General features: G+C 45.9%; 1 protein-coding gene across 1 annotated transcript in view; it reads right to left on the bottom strand.

The window, feature by feature from the left end:
• METTL27 (methyltransferase like 27) overlaps positions 1–12,277 on the bottom strand; it is a 113,287-nt gene extending 101,010 nt beyond the window's left edge. The window contains exon 1 of the mRNA XM_056558542.1: positions 12,141–12,277. The gene's annotated coding sequence lies outside the window, so the exon portion shown is untranslated. The remainder of the gene's footprint in view (positions 1–12,140) is intronic.
• Between the last annotated feature and the right edge of the window lie 3,775 nt (positions 12,278–16,052).

Raw genomic sequence — 16,052 nt, 5'->3', positions numbered from 1 at the left:
TGTCAGACACCAGTGGGGTGTAAATTCTCACTGCACCCCTCATTACATTCCGTGAGGGGTGTAGTTTCCGAAATGGGGTCACATGTGGGTTTTTTTTTTTTTGCGTTTATCAAAACCGCTGTAACAATTAGCCACCCCTGTTCATATCACCTCAAATGTACATGGTGCACTCTCCCTTATGGGCCTTGTTGTGCGCCCCAAGAGCACTTTGCGCCCACATATGGGGTATCTTCGTAGTCGGGAGAAATTGCATTACAAATTTTGGGGGGCTTTTTCCCCTTTTACCTCTTGTCAAAATGAAAAGTATAGGGCAACACCAGCATGTTAATGTAAAAAAATTATTTTTTTACACTAACATGCTGGCGTAGACCCCAACTTCACCTTTTCATAAGGGGTGAAATGAGAAAAAGCCCCCCAAAATTTGTTAGGCAATTTCTCCCAAGTACGGCGATACCCCATATGTGGCCCTAAACTGTTGCCTTGAAATATGACAGGGCTCCGAAGTGAGAGTGCCATGCGCATTTGAGGCCTGAATTAGGGATTTGCATAGGGGTGGACATAGGGGTATTCTACGCCAGTGATTCCCAAACAGGGTGCCTCCAGCTGTTGCAAAACTCCCAGCATGCTTGGACAGTCAACGGCTGTCCGGCAATACTGGGAGTTGTTGTTTTGCAACAGCTGGAGGCTCCATTTTGGAAACAGTGGCGTACCCGACGTTTTTCATTTTTATTGGGGAGGGGAGGGGGGCTGTGTAGGGGTATGTGTATATGTAGTGTTTTTTACTTTTTATTTTATTTTGTGTTAGTATAGTGTAGTGTTTTTAGGGTACAGTCACACGGGCGGGGGATTACAGCGAGTTTCCTGTATTTGCATCGCAAACTTGAACCTGATACTCACTGTAAGCCCCCTGCCCATGTGAATGTACCCTGTACATTCACAGGGGGGGGGGGGGATCTCCAGCTGTTGCAAAACTACAACTCCCAGCATGCACAGTCTATCAATGCATGCTGGTAGTTATTGTTTTGCAACAGCTGGAGGCACACGGGTTGGGAAACACTGACTTAGAAAACAGACAATGTTTCTCAACCAGTGTGCCTCCAGTTGTTGCAAAACCACAACTCCCAAACATTCTCAGGCATGCTGGAAGTAGTAGTTCGGCAACATCTTTAGAGCCAGATGTTGCCAAACTACAACTCCCAGCATGCTTGGAGTTGTAGTTTTGCAACATCTGGAGGACTACAGTTTGCAGACCACTAATACAGTGGTTCCCAATTTGTGCCCTTCCAGATGTTGCAAAACTACAACTCCCAGTATGCCAAAACTGTCCAGGCATGCTGGGAGTTGTAGTTCTGCAACATCTGAAGGGCCAGATGTTACAGAACTACAACTCCCAGCATGCCTGGACAGTAAGGGCATGATGAGGATGTGTAGTTTAGCAACATCTGGAAGGGCACAGTGGTCTCCAAACTGTGGACCTCCAGATGTTGCAAAACTGCAAGTCCCAGCATGCCCAGACGCCAAGGGCTGTCTGGGCATGCTAGGAGTTGTAGTATACAGGGTCCTATTACAGCAATGCATGTCGCTTGACGGCGACGTGCATTGCTGTAAAGGGCCCGACCGTGGCTGAAGATCCACTCACCTGTCGCCGCCGCCGCCATCTTCATCGCTAGGATCCGGGTCTTCAGGGACGAGGTAAGTACCGGGGCCGGTTCCCAGCACTCCCCCGTCCCCCGCCGCGTCTTCCGGTCTTCCTCCCGTCCTCTCCGGACTTTCAGGGGCCGGGCAGGACGGGAGGAAGTAACCGTCCCCCCTGCGATTGGTCGGTTAACTAACCAACGGATCGCAGGGGATCGGAGGTGGCAGGCTTGCCACCTCGCTCCTAGGCTCCAGCATGGTCCTGGCTGTCTGTGACAGCCGGGATCATGCAAAATTACTGGGCGGTCGGGTCCCAGAGACCCGATCAGCCCGGTATCGCCGCAGATCGCAATCCCTTGCGATTTGCGGTGATCGCCGACATGGGGGGCCTACATGGCCCCCCTTGGCGTTTGCCCTGGATGCCTGCTGAAACATTTCAGCAGGCATCCGCTTCTGATCTCTGCCCAGCGCGCGGCAGGGACTGGAAACCGCCAGGGCATAAGTTAACGCCGTGGCAGGGCGCCGGGGCATAAAATTACTCCCCTGGGTCCTGAACAGGTTAAAAGGGTATTCCAGGAAATTTCTTTTTATTTGACTATGCTACAGGGGCTGTAAAGTTAATGTAGTTCATAATATAGTGCCTGTACCTGTGTGTGATGGTTTTCTCACAATTCTTATGTGATTTTCACTCCAATATTTATTTTTCACAGCATACAAAATTACTGTTGTCTCAGATTTTTCCCAGGTTGCAATGCGGCCGAGACCTGACTCACTAGTCAGCTGATGACAGGGAGCCTGTCTGCTTCAATGGGTGGAGGGATCGCTTGGTGGGAGAGAGATCAATCTGCAACTAATGCAACAGCTGTAGGCACCCTGATTGAAAACCACAGGTCTGCAGCTCTTTTATGTTTCAATGGGTGGGGTGGCTGATGTGTGGGAGGGAGGAAAATGTAATTGTGGGATTTGTAGTCAAAAAAGAAAAGTCAAATAGGAAATACCAGTTCACAAAAAGCTAGCCACATAGTTCTGGTAATCTCACAACATTTATCCCCAAGACAAGTGCAGATCCTTCCTAAGCATGCCTATTACTGTCTGCCAGGTACATACTAAAGTCACCTTATGGTGGATAACCCCTTTAATATTTTGTGGCACAACCTTTTGAGGCAGTCAGTACAATCCAGTGATTTCTGTAACTCATTGAGACTTCTGCACTTGTCTCCATGTATCTTGGTCCACTCCCCATAAAATACTGCTGGCTAAGGTGTGAAGGGTGCCTACTCCAGACTGCAGGCTCGAGTATATTTTGGGGCTGCTTTGCTCCATCTGGCACAGGGTGTCATGAATCTGTGCAGGGTACAATGCATTCTTAAGACTATCGAGGTATTCTGATGGGAAATGTGCTGCCCAGTGTCAGGAAGCTTGGTCTCAGTGCAGGTCATGGGTCCTCCAACAGTTTAATGATCCACAACGCTTAAACGTGTATTAAGGTGGAATTTTTTTAATCAAATTGACTGGTGCCAGAAGTAAAACAGATTTGTAAAATTCTTCTATTAAAAAATCTTAATCCTTCCTGTACTTATTAGCTGTTGGATACTACAGAGGAAGTTGAGTGCTTCTTTTCTGTCTGACCACAGTGCTCTCTGCTGCCACCTCTGTCCATGTCAGGAACTGTCCAGAGCAGGAGAGGTTTGCTATGGGCATTTTCTCCTACTCTGGACAGTTCCTGATATGGACAGAGGTGTCAGCAGAGAGCACTGTGGTCATACAGCAGATGATAACTACTGGAAGAATTAAGATTTTTTAATAGAAGTAATTTACAAATCTGTTTCATTTAAAGCCCCCAAGAATGGCTAAGAATAAAACAATGGACTATTTTGAAGAGGATTCTATGAGCCCTGATCTGAATTCTATTGAATATCTGTGGAAGGAGCTGAAACATTTAGTCTGGAGAAGACACCTTCACACCTGAGACATCTGGAGACAAGTGCAGAAGTCTCATTGAGAGTTACAGAAATCACTGGATTATAGTGACTGCCTCAAGAGGTTGTGCAACAAAATATTAAGTTCAGGGGAGCATCATTTTTGTCCAGGACAGTAACATCATTTTTGTTTTATAAAATTATTTTGTTGAACCACAATTTAAAAGCAATGTCTGATTTTCTGATCAGTTTATTTTCAGTAAATTGATATTTATTACTTCATTTATCAGTTTGCTGTGGGTTTTACTGTGGGTTTCATTGTGGGTTTTACTGTCTTTAACAGAAGAGTACCAACAGTTTTGTCCTTTTGTCTGACCCACATGTCAAAAGTGTTTTTTAATGACAGTAACGCTTTAGCACTGGGTAATTTGAATCATATGCCCCATGTGACGTCACGCTCCGCCCCCCCTCAATGCAAGCCTATGGGAGAGGGCGTGACAGCGACCTGTGATCAACAGTAATCAGTCCCGGAGTGAACACGCTCCGGGGACTGATTATAAACGGGGTGCTGTGTGCAAGATCAGAGGGGGTCCCCAGCGGCGGGACCCCCGCGATCAGGCATCTTATCCCCTATCCTTTGGATAGGGGATAAGATGTCTAAGTGCCGGAGTACCCCTTTAAATACAACTTTTGACATGTGGCTCAGACATACATGTTGATAGGTTTGCAGAGATAAGGACAGATCTGCCAACCAGACCGATCTTGACCATTCTATTATTTACAGAGTGTGACGTTGTAAGGGGTGTAAGGGATCCCACCTTTTATGTTTATTGTTATGCAAAATGTAATACAAAATGTTTTCAAATGTTTTGTCTCTTTTAGGTAACATCATATTGGCATATCCCCTACTTGGGATCTGTGCCCCACGAGGACTATGAACCATCTTGTTGGTATGTTGCTGCGCAATGCCTCACAGTGGTATTGTCAAAACACCCCAGCTCCTTATAGTAAAGGGTATGTGGTGTCCCGGTACCGCATCCTATACGGTACCTGTATAGAGGTCCCCATAGCCACAGTCCCTAGGACGTCGGGGTCCTTCTTGTCTAGTCCGCCCCTTGTCACCTCTCATCTAGGTATTGGTTATCTAATAGTTTATTCAGGATTTATATAGATATAATTGTACAAATGTATATAAATAGTTAATTACCTGTACGGAGCGTAGCAGGACCTGCGGGTCACGTGATCAGGTAAACTCTATGGTTTTTGCTTAAGGATCTTTGGAGGTCCCTGTGACGTATTGCACCCATCATTCTTTGTGACGGTGAGTGACAGATATTCGGACCAATCAGAACAACCCCACCCCTGTCCATATAAGGTAGCGGTGGCCATTGTTAGTTCTCTTTCCTCGTGGGCTGTTGACAGGGAAGGATCTGTGCTGCTGTCATCAGTGAATTTAGGCCCTAGCCTTGCGGCGACGGCTGATCTCTTCTAAACAGTGAGTGTATCAATCCCTAAGCACTCTGCAAGATCACTAACTCATAGACTACCAAACAGGGTAGCCCAAAAAAACCCTTTATTTCCCATATATCAAGAAAATGTGAATTTAAAAGTGCAATCTTTATTGAAATCGGGTCGCACTTAATGGTGTTTTAAAAATATAGAGCACCATATCGTCCTACTTGTTAGATTCTATATGCATATAAATTGGACCAACTGGTCTATGGATTGAATGAACACTGGAGCGGAGAAGAGGTGCCTGCAGATCACCTGCATTCAGCGCTATTGTAGGACAATTCAATATTCATTCAATAGCGCTGAATGCAGGTGATCTGCAGGCACCTCTTCTCCGCTCCAGTGTTCATTCAATCCATAGACCAGTTGGTCCAATTTATATGCATATAGAATCTAACAAGTAGGACGATATGGTGCTCTATATTTTTAAAACACCATTAAGTGCGACCCGATTTCAATAAAGATTGCACTTTTAAATTCACATTTTCTTGATATATGGGAAATAAAGGGTTTTTTTGGGCTACCCTGTTTGGTAGTCTATGAGTTAGTGGTCAAATTCCACCCTCCATATATTGGTCTCTACTAGATATGTTTTTCTCTGCAAGATCACCGGACCTTATCTATCCCCTAAATCCGGACGGATCTTCAAAATTAACCCTAAATTCAGAGACTTATAATACAATTCAAGGTCCGCAACAACTGTCAGTCACTGAACTATAGAGACTGTTTGAATGAGACTGTTATTGTGCATTGGATGTACCGCAAGCATTTAAGTAAAGTTATCCAAGTTCAAGTAACTTGTGGACCTTCAGTCATTTTATGCATGCACCTATCGTTACTGGGAAGGGGCGACGATAGGCCGGAGAATTACCTCAGCATACTAGCCCTCAGCCTGGCGTCACGAACTATAGGGTTAACCTTAACCCCTCATCTACCGAAACAACACCCCAACTACCATACACCCCCAAGGGCTACCACAAAGCCTTTTTGGCGTCGCATGAACAGGATTCGGGTGTGTGCCTACTACAGTCGCCACTAGTGAAAGTGTACTCACCCCAGAAAACGAACTTTATTCATGTGCTGTAAACTGTATTGCTGTGTGTGGCACCTTACAAGGGGGCCACGAGAAAAGTAAGGGGGAGGCGAAGAGTTATCTACAACTGAAATGTGTAAACTGCGCAAAGAGTTAATGCTGCAATCCTTTGGTCCGGCGGCACAGGCGGAGCCGAACTGCTGCCGAAAAAGTGCGCGAAGAAAGCCCGCGCTGCGCCACGCCCCGCCCCTGAGCGTGGCCACCAAGTTGCTGTGTCACAGCCGAAAGGGAACTCAGAGATACAGGAGTCGTCTCTGGAGGGACCGGAAGTCGGGGCTGCACCGATAACGTCCTTCCTGCCGGGCGCCATTTTGAAGAAGCCCACGATAAAAGACACCACGCACAGCGACCTCTTCAGTCTGCACGGAGAGCCGGAGAGTACAGACATGGTGGAGAGCAGCGTTCCACGTGGTGAAGTTGGCAAAATGGCACCGGAAAAGCGGAAAGTTGTGGCAGTCGCAGCCCGACTTTTCCAAGAACTTGCTAACCGTCTGCAGCGGTTGTAATTAGATGAAGAGGGGGCCTGCAATCTTCCCCCACTGCCTGATGATGACGACGATTGGCCAGAGACACCTCCAGCGGAGAGCGCAGGGACACCTGGAGGTGCATCACCGGTGAGATTGTCCCCTCACCACAGAACCTGGGGCTCATGGGCCGAGATCCCGTCGGAGGAGTCTACTGTGAGTACCCCTCCAGAGGCGGCCTATTCTTCCTCCTCCAGCCCTGAGGTCATACCTCGATCAAGCTTGCCAAGTGCACGACCGTGCTCACCAAAATTGCCGCAATGGGTGTTCGGAGATGAGCCGGAGCTGATCGAGTACATGCACAGAGTAATTCAACGATTACCTGGGAAGCCACTCCCACCAATCCCAACTGCAGAAAAAGAAAGGGCCCGTCAAGAAGCCGAGCTGGCCGAATTGATGGAAAAGTTAAAGGCCAGACACAAAGAACTCTATGCCCCCAAGCACGTGCATTTGCCTTATGAAGAAAAAGTGCGGTATCAAGAAAATACCAAAGAAATGGAGGCATTGTACATACGCAAATGGGATCACCCCCGAGAAGGGGAGGAGCCATTAGAAAGAAGAAGAGCAACTGTGGCCAAGTTCGACAAGGTCAGAGGTTATGGGACACTCCTTGACTGCCACACTGGGCAGACCATCCTCGTAAACCGGCGAGCAGTGCAAAGGCCATATCTCCATAAGAAGTTCTACACCTTGGAGGTGGGTGAAATTGTGGAGTACACCCCCGTCCAGAGCCTTCATGGAGAATGGGCTGCAGCGGTCATCAGACCAACAGCCCCAACACAGCTTCCCTTCAAATATTTTCCGTCAACTGATTGGGAGTCCGATCCCTTCAACTTGAGGCCGAAAAGGTCTGCTCCTAAAGCCTCCACCAGCGTACCCAAGGAGGAGGAGCTTCAACAGCCAAGTTCATCATCTTCTATGTACAGCAAAGAGTCAAGTTCATCATCTTCTATGTACAGCAAAGAGTCAAGTTCATCATCTTCTATGTACAGCAAAGAGTCAAGTTCTTCATTTTCTACAGATCGTCGAGAGTCAAGTCCTGCTCAAGTTCAGGAAAGTAAGCCCAAATTGCGGTCACCAAAGATCGTACCTAGACCCTCTCGAGCAATGAGAGTTTGTCTGTTCCAGAGGTACCAACGCACACACCTAGGCCCTCTCGGAGCAATGAGAGTTTGCCTCCTACACAGGTATCAACGTATGTACCAAGGCCCTCTTATGACATGGAGAGTTTGCCTGCTTCCAGGGTACCAACGAAAGAGTCATGGGTCCATCCTAGTTTGGAGATGGTACTCAAGCCCTATTGCCCCACTTTGATCCCGGCTAGAAAGCCTGTGTCCCCTTCTAATGCTGCCATCCACCACTCCATCCTCACCAATGTGGTGTGGCAAAGCTATGTCAATTCTACACCTGCCCCTGATGTAGGAAGGTACAGAGGAACCAAGAGAGGCACAACAAAAGTAAAGAAGAATATTCTCTGAAGAGACTTTAAAGTAATGTCAGATTGTTTCTTGTGTTCACCACTTTTATTTTGCAGCAACCAAGTTCAAGAATTTTGCCTAGCAGGACTGTGCTAAGATTTTTCCAGTTCAAAGTTCAGCAACGTAACCAATAAGCTTGTGCCTGACTATTCAGTCAAGAAACTCCTAGCCAGTAGGAGATTCATTAAGGACTGTACTCGGCTGAGTTGTGGTTAAGGCCGTGTTTACCTTTCAGCAGCTTCATAAGAACTCTTATGCTAAATGTTGCACTTATCAGGTGAATGCGCCTGAACCATGTTGGAGTGTTCATAATTGTGTAAGTCTATATAATAAATATGTATATGGTTCTTGTACACAGGAAGGTATCCTCGTGTCTGTGTACATAAAAAATTGTTATGGTAATGTAATGGTTGTACATAGAAAGATAGTCTAATGTCTATGTACATAAAAAGTGAATTAGAGCTGTACACAGAAAATGTTTGTGTTGCGGCGGTCTCAAAGGACTACACAGGGCAAACTACCCGTAAGGTACCAGGACTCACTTTTAGTACCTGCACACATAGTACCTTTGATAACCCACTTCAATGCTCTGCCTATCACTTTTCAGTACTCTAAACTACTCACTTAAATGTACTACCTCAAGTTTCTCTAGTACATACACCAAAGTAAATATCTCACTTAAGAAAACACTTAGGAATTGTAGCATATTGATACCCAATTCCTGCCACTGTTAGGTACACTTCTTCTTCTCCTTCTTTGCGTGTGTGAGATGCTCTACCAGGCCAGTAGGTGATCTTGCAAATATAGAATTAAACACGTAATACTTAAAGTAACCTAGGTAGGTTATGTGGCTCTAGGGGTAAGTAGCGTGTAGCCGATAGACCCTAGCAGCAAACCTTACTCTGACCTAGCTTCCGGCTAGTCAATATACCTTATGTGTACTAGCAGGTAACTCATTGTTGGCAAATAAAATGTGTGAGATAATAAAGTTGTTTAGTCAGCTTGAAACTAAAGGTATAGAGAGCTGTGCTAATGTTTAGTTAGCCTCATAAAGATGTATAGAGAGCTAATAAAAATGTCTCAGGAGCTAGAAACTACATGTTAGATAGCTGCCTAATTGTCTAGTAAGCTTTAAAGTGAGTTTGATAAAATGTTTTAGAGGCTAGGAACTAAGGGTTAGATAGCTTCATTAATGTCTAGATAGCATTAATGTCTAGATAGCATTAATGTCCAGATAGCACCAATGTCTAGATAGATTTCTATTGTCTAGTCCAGATACTAGTAAGAGTATCAAAGAATGTAAATGTGTTCAATGTTTACTTAGGATGTATAGCAAATTTATATGTATCATCCTGGTCTAGTCCTAGTTCCTCTGCCTTAGGGGACAGGCATCGAGGTTGACTTATCTTAAGTAAGGGGGTTTGTGGTGTCCCGGTACCGCATCCTATACGGTACCTGCATAGAGGTCCCCATAGCCAGAGTCCCTAGGACGTCGGGGTCCTTCTTGTCTAGTCCGCCCCTTGTCGCCTCTCATCTAGGTATTGGTTATTTAATAGTTTATTCAGGATTTATATATTTGTATATAAATAGTTAATTACCTGTACGGAGCGTATTGCACCCATCATTCTTTGTGACGGCGAGTGATAGATATTCGGACCAATCAGAACAACCCCGCCCCTGCTCATATAAAGGAGCGGCGGCCATTGTTAGTTCTCTTTCCTCATGGGCTGTTTACAGGGAAGGATCTGCGCTGCTGTCATCAGTGAATTTAGGCCCTAGCCTTGCGGCGACGGCTGATCTCTTCTAAACAGTCAGTGTATCAATTCCTAAGCACTCTGCAAGATCACCGGACCTTATCTATCCCCTAAATCCGGACGGATCTTCAAAATTAACCCTAAATTCAGAGACTTATAGTACAATTCAAGGTCCGCAACAACTGTCAGTCACTGAACTATATAGAGACAGTTTGAATGAGACTGTTATTGTGCATTGGATGTACCGCAAGCATTTAAGTAAAGTTATCCAAGTTCAAGTACCTTGTGGACCTTCAGTCATTTTATGCATGCACCTATTGTTACTGGGAAGGGCGGCGATAGGCCGGAGAATTACCTCAGCATACTAGCCCTCAGCCTGGCGTCACGAACTATAGGGTTAACCTTAACCCCTCATCTACCGAAACAACACCCCCAACTACCATACACCCCCAAGGGCTACCACAGGTATAATGGCCACTGCCAGGATCCAACAAATGGAGATGGGTACATACTAAAATATTTTTATTGTATAATGTACAACACCTTTCAGGTACAGTCTGACTGGTCTGAAGCTGCTGTACAAGTGGGCCTGCCCCCTGTCAAGGAGGGTTTCTAACAGCTGATGGAGTCCAGGAAGATCAAGCTTAAAGCGTACTCTGCTGGAAAACATTTTCTTTTAAATCAACTGGTGCCAGAAAGTCAAACAGATTTGTAAATTACTTCTATAAAAAAATCTTAATCCTTCCATCACTTATCAGATGCTGTATACTACAGAGGAATTTCTTTTCTTTTTTTTAATTTCCTTTCTAGTCTGACCACAGTGCTCTCTGCTGACACCTCTGTCCATGTCAGGATCTGTCAAGAGCAAAAGAGGTTTGCTATGGGGATTTGCTCCTACTCTGGACAGTTCCTAAATGGACAGAGGTGTCAGCAGAGAGCACTATTCTCAGGCAGAAAGGAGACAGATGCCCCATCCAGCCCTAATGCACCTCAGTAGATGACTTAAAGGGGTAGTTCCGTGGTGAAAAACTTATCCCCTATCCTAAGGATAGGGGATAAGTTTGAGACCGCGGGGGGTCCGACTGCTGGGGCCCCCCGCGATCTCTCTGTATGGGAGCCAGGCTCTCCGGACAGATAGCGGGTGTTGACCACCGCACGAAGCGGCGGCTGACACGCCCCCTCAATACATTGCTATGGCAGAGCCGGAGATTGCGCTCCGGCTCTGCCATAGAGTTGTATTGAGGGGGCGTGTCGGCCGATGCCCCCTTCACGCGGGCTGTCGGAGCCCCGTACAGGAGATCGCAGGGGGCCCCAGCGGTCGGACCCCCCGCGATCTGGAACTTATCCCCTATCCTTAAGATAGGGGATAAGTTGTTCGCCACATGGCCAGGCCAACTTCGAAAAGTGAGTGACAGCTCCCTGTGGAAGGCCTGATTCCTATCTCCAAGAGAACAAAGTGTGAGAGGGTTCCCCTTTTCTGAAGAGATTACACAATGGACATTGTGAGACAAACTATGTGGTGGATGCTAATATGGGCCTGCAGCTTGCATGGCTTACATCGCTCATTGGGTCCACGACTAGAGCCTGCATTGCTGGGTTCATTGTACCTCACAGGAGCACTGTCCAAAAGGGGAATCTGTGGAGGAGTATGACACACCCTGTTTAGTTTGTGATGTTTCTGAGTTACAGAAAGATGGAGGAGGGAATTTATTGAAGACTGACATTTTACATGCTGGCCTTAAGGGCCGCATGGGAAGGATGTGGCAATTGCATCTAGCTTTAACAGGCTGTGCTTTAATACACTGATGCTAAGCCTGATTGGTCCTCCATTATAGGCTTAACATTCCCTCTATCAGCGGTGCTTGTCACCCTGGAAGTAAGTATATATTACACCTATCACTTGTGAATATATATATATATATATATATATATATATATATATATATATTTTTTTTTTTTACAGTGGAAGGTTATGAAGTAAATCACACAAGGAAAATGTGGATATTTTGCTAACCATGATTTGGTAAATTCACATCAACAACCAATTTCACTATAAATATCATTTTTAACTTATTTGAATGTTGCTGTAAGGTAGGGGACAGGGTTTTGCAGCCCTTAACTCCACCTACACCCCTTTCTCTACCTACATAAAGTTCCCACCCTAAGAGGTGGTGTCCTCAAATATACGGTGTCCATTTTAGGACAGCATCAGCCGTCAGCTGTACCTCGCTCATCCTTCAGCCAAAACGGTGTCCCGCCTCCTCCCTCAGGCAAATAGCTGTCAGTTCTCAGCCATACCTCCCTCATCCTTCAGCGAAAACTGCGTCCCGCCTCCTCCCTCCTCCATCAGGCGTCAGGCAAAACCTTTGTCAACCTAAACTCTCTCATGCCTCAGACGAAAACGAAAGTGCTGAGTCAGCAGAGCAGAGCTTTGGCAGACCGACAGTGTGTGATTGGCTGCCAGCACAGATACTGTGATTGGTTGATGGGAGCGTAGGCGTGTGCAGTCCCGCTCCACTGTTTAGACACACTTCTTTACAAACCCTAATCCTCTCATCTACCCAGCTTTTCCCGATTCCTGCAAAACAAACCTACGCTCTCAGCTTTTCCCCTATTCCTGCAAAACCTACAGTTATGTACTCAGCTTCTGCCGATTCCTGCAAAACCTACAGTTATGCTAGCTGTAGGTTTTTCAGAAATTGGGAAAAGCTGAGTACATAGCTTTTCCTGATTCCTGAAAAACCTACAGCTATGTACTCTGCTTTTCCCGATTCCTGAAAAACGTTAAACAGTTATGTACTTAGCTTTTCCCGATTTCTGCAAAACCTACAGTTATGCTAGCTGTAGGTTTTTCAGGAATTGGGAAAAGCTGAGTACATAGCTTTTCCCGATTCCTGAAAAACCTACAGCTATGTACTCTGCTTTTCCTTATTCCTGAAAAACCTACAGTTATGTACTCAGCTTTTCCCGATTCCTGCAAAACCTACAGTTATGCTAGCTGTTGGTTTTTCAGGAATTGGGAAAAGCTGAGTACATAGCTTTTCCCGATTCCTGAAAAACCTACAGCTATATACCCTGCTTTTCCCGATTCCTGAAAAACTTAGTTATGTACTCAGCTTTTCCCGATTCCTGCAAAACCTACAGTTATGCTAGCTGTAGGTTTTTCAGGAATTGGGAAAAGCTGAGTACATAGCTTTTCCCGATTCCTGCAAAACCTACAGTTATGTACTGAGCTTTTAACAATTCCTGATAAACCTACAGCTGAGTACATAACTGTAGGTTTTGCAGGTATAGGGGAAAAGCTGAGAGTGTAGGTTTGTTTTGCAGAAATCGGGAAAAGCTGGGTGCATGAGAGGAGCGGGACTTCACACACCTACGCTCCCATCAACCAATCACAGTATCTGTGCTGGCAGCCAATCACAAACTGTGCTAGCAGGTCTGCCGAAGCTCTGCTGACTCAGCACTTTCATTTTCATCTGAGGTATGACAGACTTAAGGATGACAAAGGTTTTGGCTGATGCCCGACAGAGGAGGGAGGAGGCGGGACGCCGTTTTAGCTGAAGGATGAGCGAGGTACAGCTTGACGGCTGATGCTGTCCTAAAATGGACACCGTACAAATAGGCAAGTCTTATCCTAGCTGCCAATGGAATAAAGGAAGGAATAGCATAGCTAGATGGGTCAGCAATAGGGATTGAGGCATATCAGGGACAAAATCCAGGTCAGAAGCTTGGCCATATTCAGGGTTAATGTCAAATGCCATGTGATAGCATTAAGAGCAAATTCAGAAACCATAGGAAGGTCAGAAGTCAAACCAGGCACCAGGAGAGAATGTCGTACAGCAGATCCATGGATTTGTATCATGTGTGCGAGGCATTCAGAGGCACCAATCACAGGCATCTCAGGAGCCTGAAAGGTTAACTAGCACTGCTGTCAGCCAGGGAGCCGAGATTACCGCTAGAACACGGCCAGGAAAATGTGTTACTGTTGCGGTGGGACCCACTGAGTGAAAGCACTGCACCATTTAATCTTCACCTTGGTGCTCACCCTTGGTATCCCGGCCTTCTGGCTAGGATCGGGGACATTTTCATAGATCCGGCTGGATGACCGAGCAGTAACTCACTGCATCATCCACTTATTTACTTGTATGTCTCCTTTTTCACTGTGCCAGGTTTGTTGTGTCTATGTTCTCTAGCATGGTCAGGGTGCGATAGCCCTTCTGGGTGTCTGCCCTGGCAGTCTAGGGGAGGTGTGTGTAGCCTTCTGTTTCCTCACCATCCTGCAACCCAGGGTGTCTCAGCTTCGACTGAAATGCCTAAGTATACGGCTTCTTGGCTGACACCTTGGTTAATGCCTAGGTTAATGCCAGGAGCACTTGTAGTCCCTTAGTAGCTTTGGCGAAAAGGACCCTTGCAGGTGCCTTCTGGCCCGGAGAGAAAGGGTAGGTTTGTTGGGGGGGCCTCTCTCCTTTTGGAGAAGGGCTTTTGATGGACCGCATCCTCGTGCACATTTTTTTAGTGTGACACATTTGCACTTTTTCTTGCACTTGGGTGATAGGGAGCACGTGCTTCCGCTTTAAAAAAAAAAATCACTTTAATAACCTAATAACAGCGATATGGCCAATAGTGTAGTAGTGTCTATTGACCAGAAAAAAACGTTCACTTTGATGCTCCAGAGCAACCGGCTCGCCTTTTCTCATTCATGGTACATTATGTTTGGGCATAAAACTTCTCCTTGTTTGTAGCCTATTTTTTATTTATTTTTTTGTATTTTAATTATTTTATTTCTAGGTGGAAATGCTCTTTGAATGAGGTTTCCTATCATTAGTGGAAATTGCTAAGTATTCTTTAAAAACCTGTTCTTGGAAACTCAATTAGATTACACTTAATGAATAAATATTGAAAACATGTGGTACACAGAATACATTGTACTACAACAATGTTTCAGAGAAGATAAGTATTTATCTGGATGGAAGGCTTAGAACCTAAGGTTAAAATGTTTCAGTAATGTAGGTAAATGAAATCCACATTTTATACTACATGTCTCCAATTTAAAACAGAAGAGTAGAGAAGTAGTCAAGTTGTCGGGTTGTTCTACTGCAGGCTCACTGCCTATAGTAACCGGTGATGACATCATATGTGATCACATGACACTGTTTAGAATATTAAAGGGGTATGCAGCAGAAGAGTTTAAAAAATAAAAAAATAAAAAAGATGCCTATGCCAAACTAGCATGTACATACCTTCCGAACTCTCCAGCAGCTCCCAGTCTCCAATGCTTTCCTCTTCCAGGTGCTGGGGGCAGGGACATAGCAAGAAACCACAGGGCCCCGATGCAAAAAAATGACTCGGTGTCCCCTCAGCGCGGCTCCCCTGTGATGTCAGTGCGGCTCCCCTGTGCTCCTGACACAGTGCTGATTGCAGAACTGTGGCGGCGATCCCGCTGCCGCCCGATCCCTGACAGCCACACGTCTTTATTATTCAACTAGTTGAGGGCAACCTGATCTGTTTGGTGGCCTGCACCCCCACCAGGTGTGTGCCTCTGGCAGGGGGGGCGGGTTCTTCGAACTGTAGGTACGCCACTGCCTTCGGGTACGTTCACAAGTGTGTATTTTCTGATGCAGATCTGCTTCTGCAGATTTTGCTTCCCATTGACTTCAATGGGTAGCAAAATCTGCAGAAGCAGATCTGCAGCAGAAAATACGCACATGTGAACATACCCTTAGGGTAGGGTCACACGTAATGGATCAGCAGAGTATGTTAGGCTGCTGATCCATCGATGACCTGACCCTATAGTGTGTCTTCAGCTGTATTCCCCATGTCCTGGCGACTCGCAGGTCCCTGTGTGGCTGCTCGTAGTGATGGATTACTGATGCGGGCAGCAAACGGGGAAAACAGCTGGAGGCACTCTATAGGGTTGGGTCATACGCTGCGGATCTGTTACATGTGACCCTACCTTAATGTTAATCATTACAAGATGTTTTATGATAATAGGTGAGGTTTTCACAATATATTTTTTTTAAGACATTTACTGTAAGCCAGTGATTGCCAACCATGGCGCCTCCAGCGGTTTCAACCATGGTGCCTTCAGCTGTTGTAAAAATACAACTCTCAGCATGCCTGCACAGACAAAGGTTGTT

This window comes from Hyla sarda, chromosome 2, assembly GCF_029499605.1.
Source record: "Hyla sarda isolate aHylSar1 chromosome 2, aHylSar1.hap1, whole genome shotgun sequence".
NCBI lineage: Eukaryota > Metazoa > Chordata > Amphibia > Anura > Hylidae > Hyla > Hyla sarda.
Note: the sequence above shows the minus strand (reverse complement) of the source record. Positions and strands in the feature narration are given on the sequence as shown.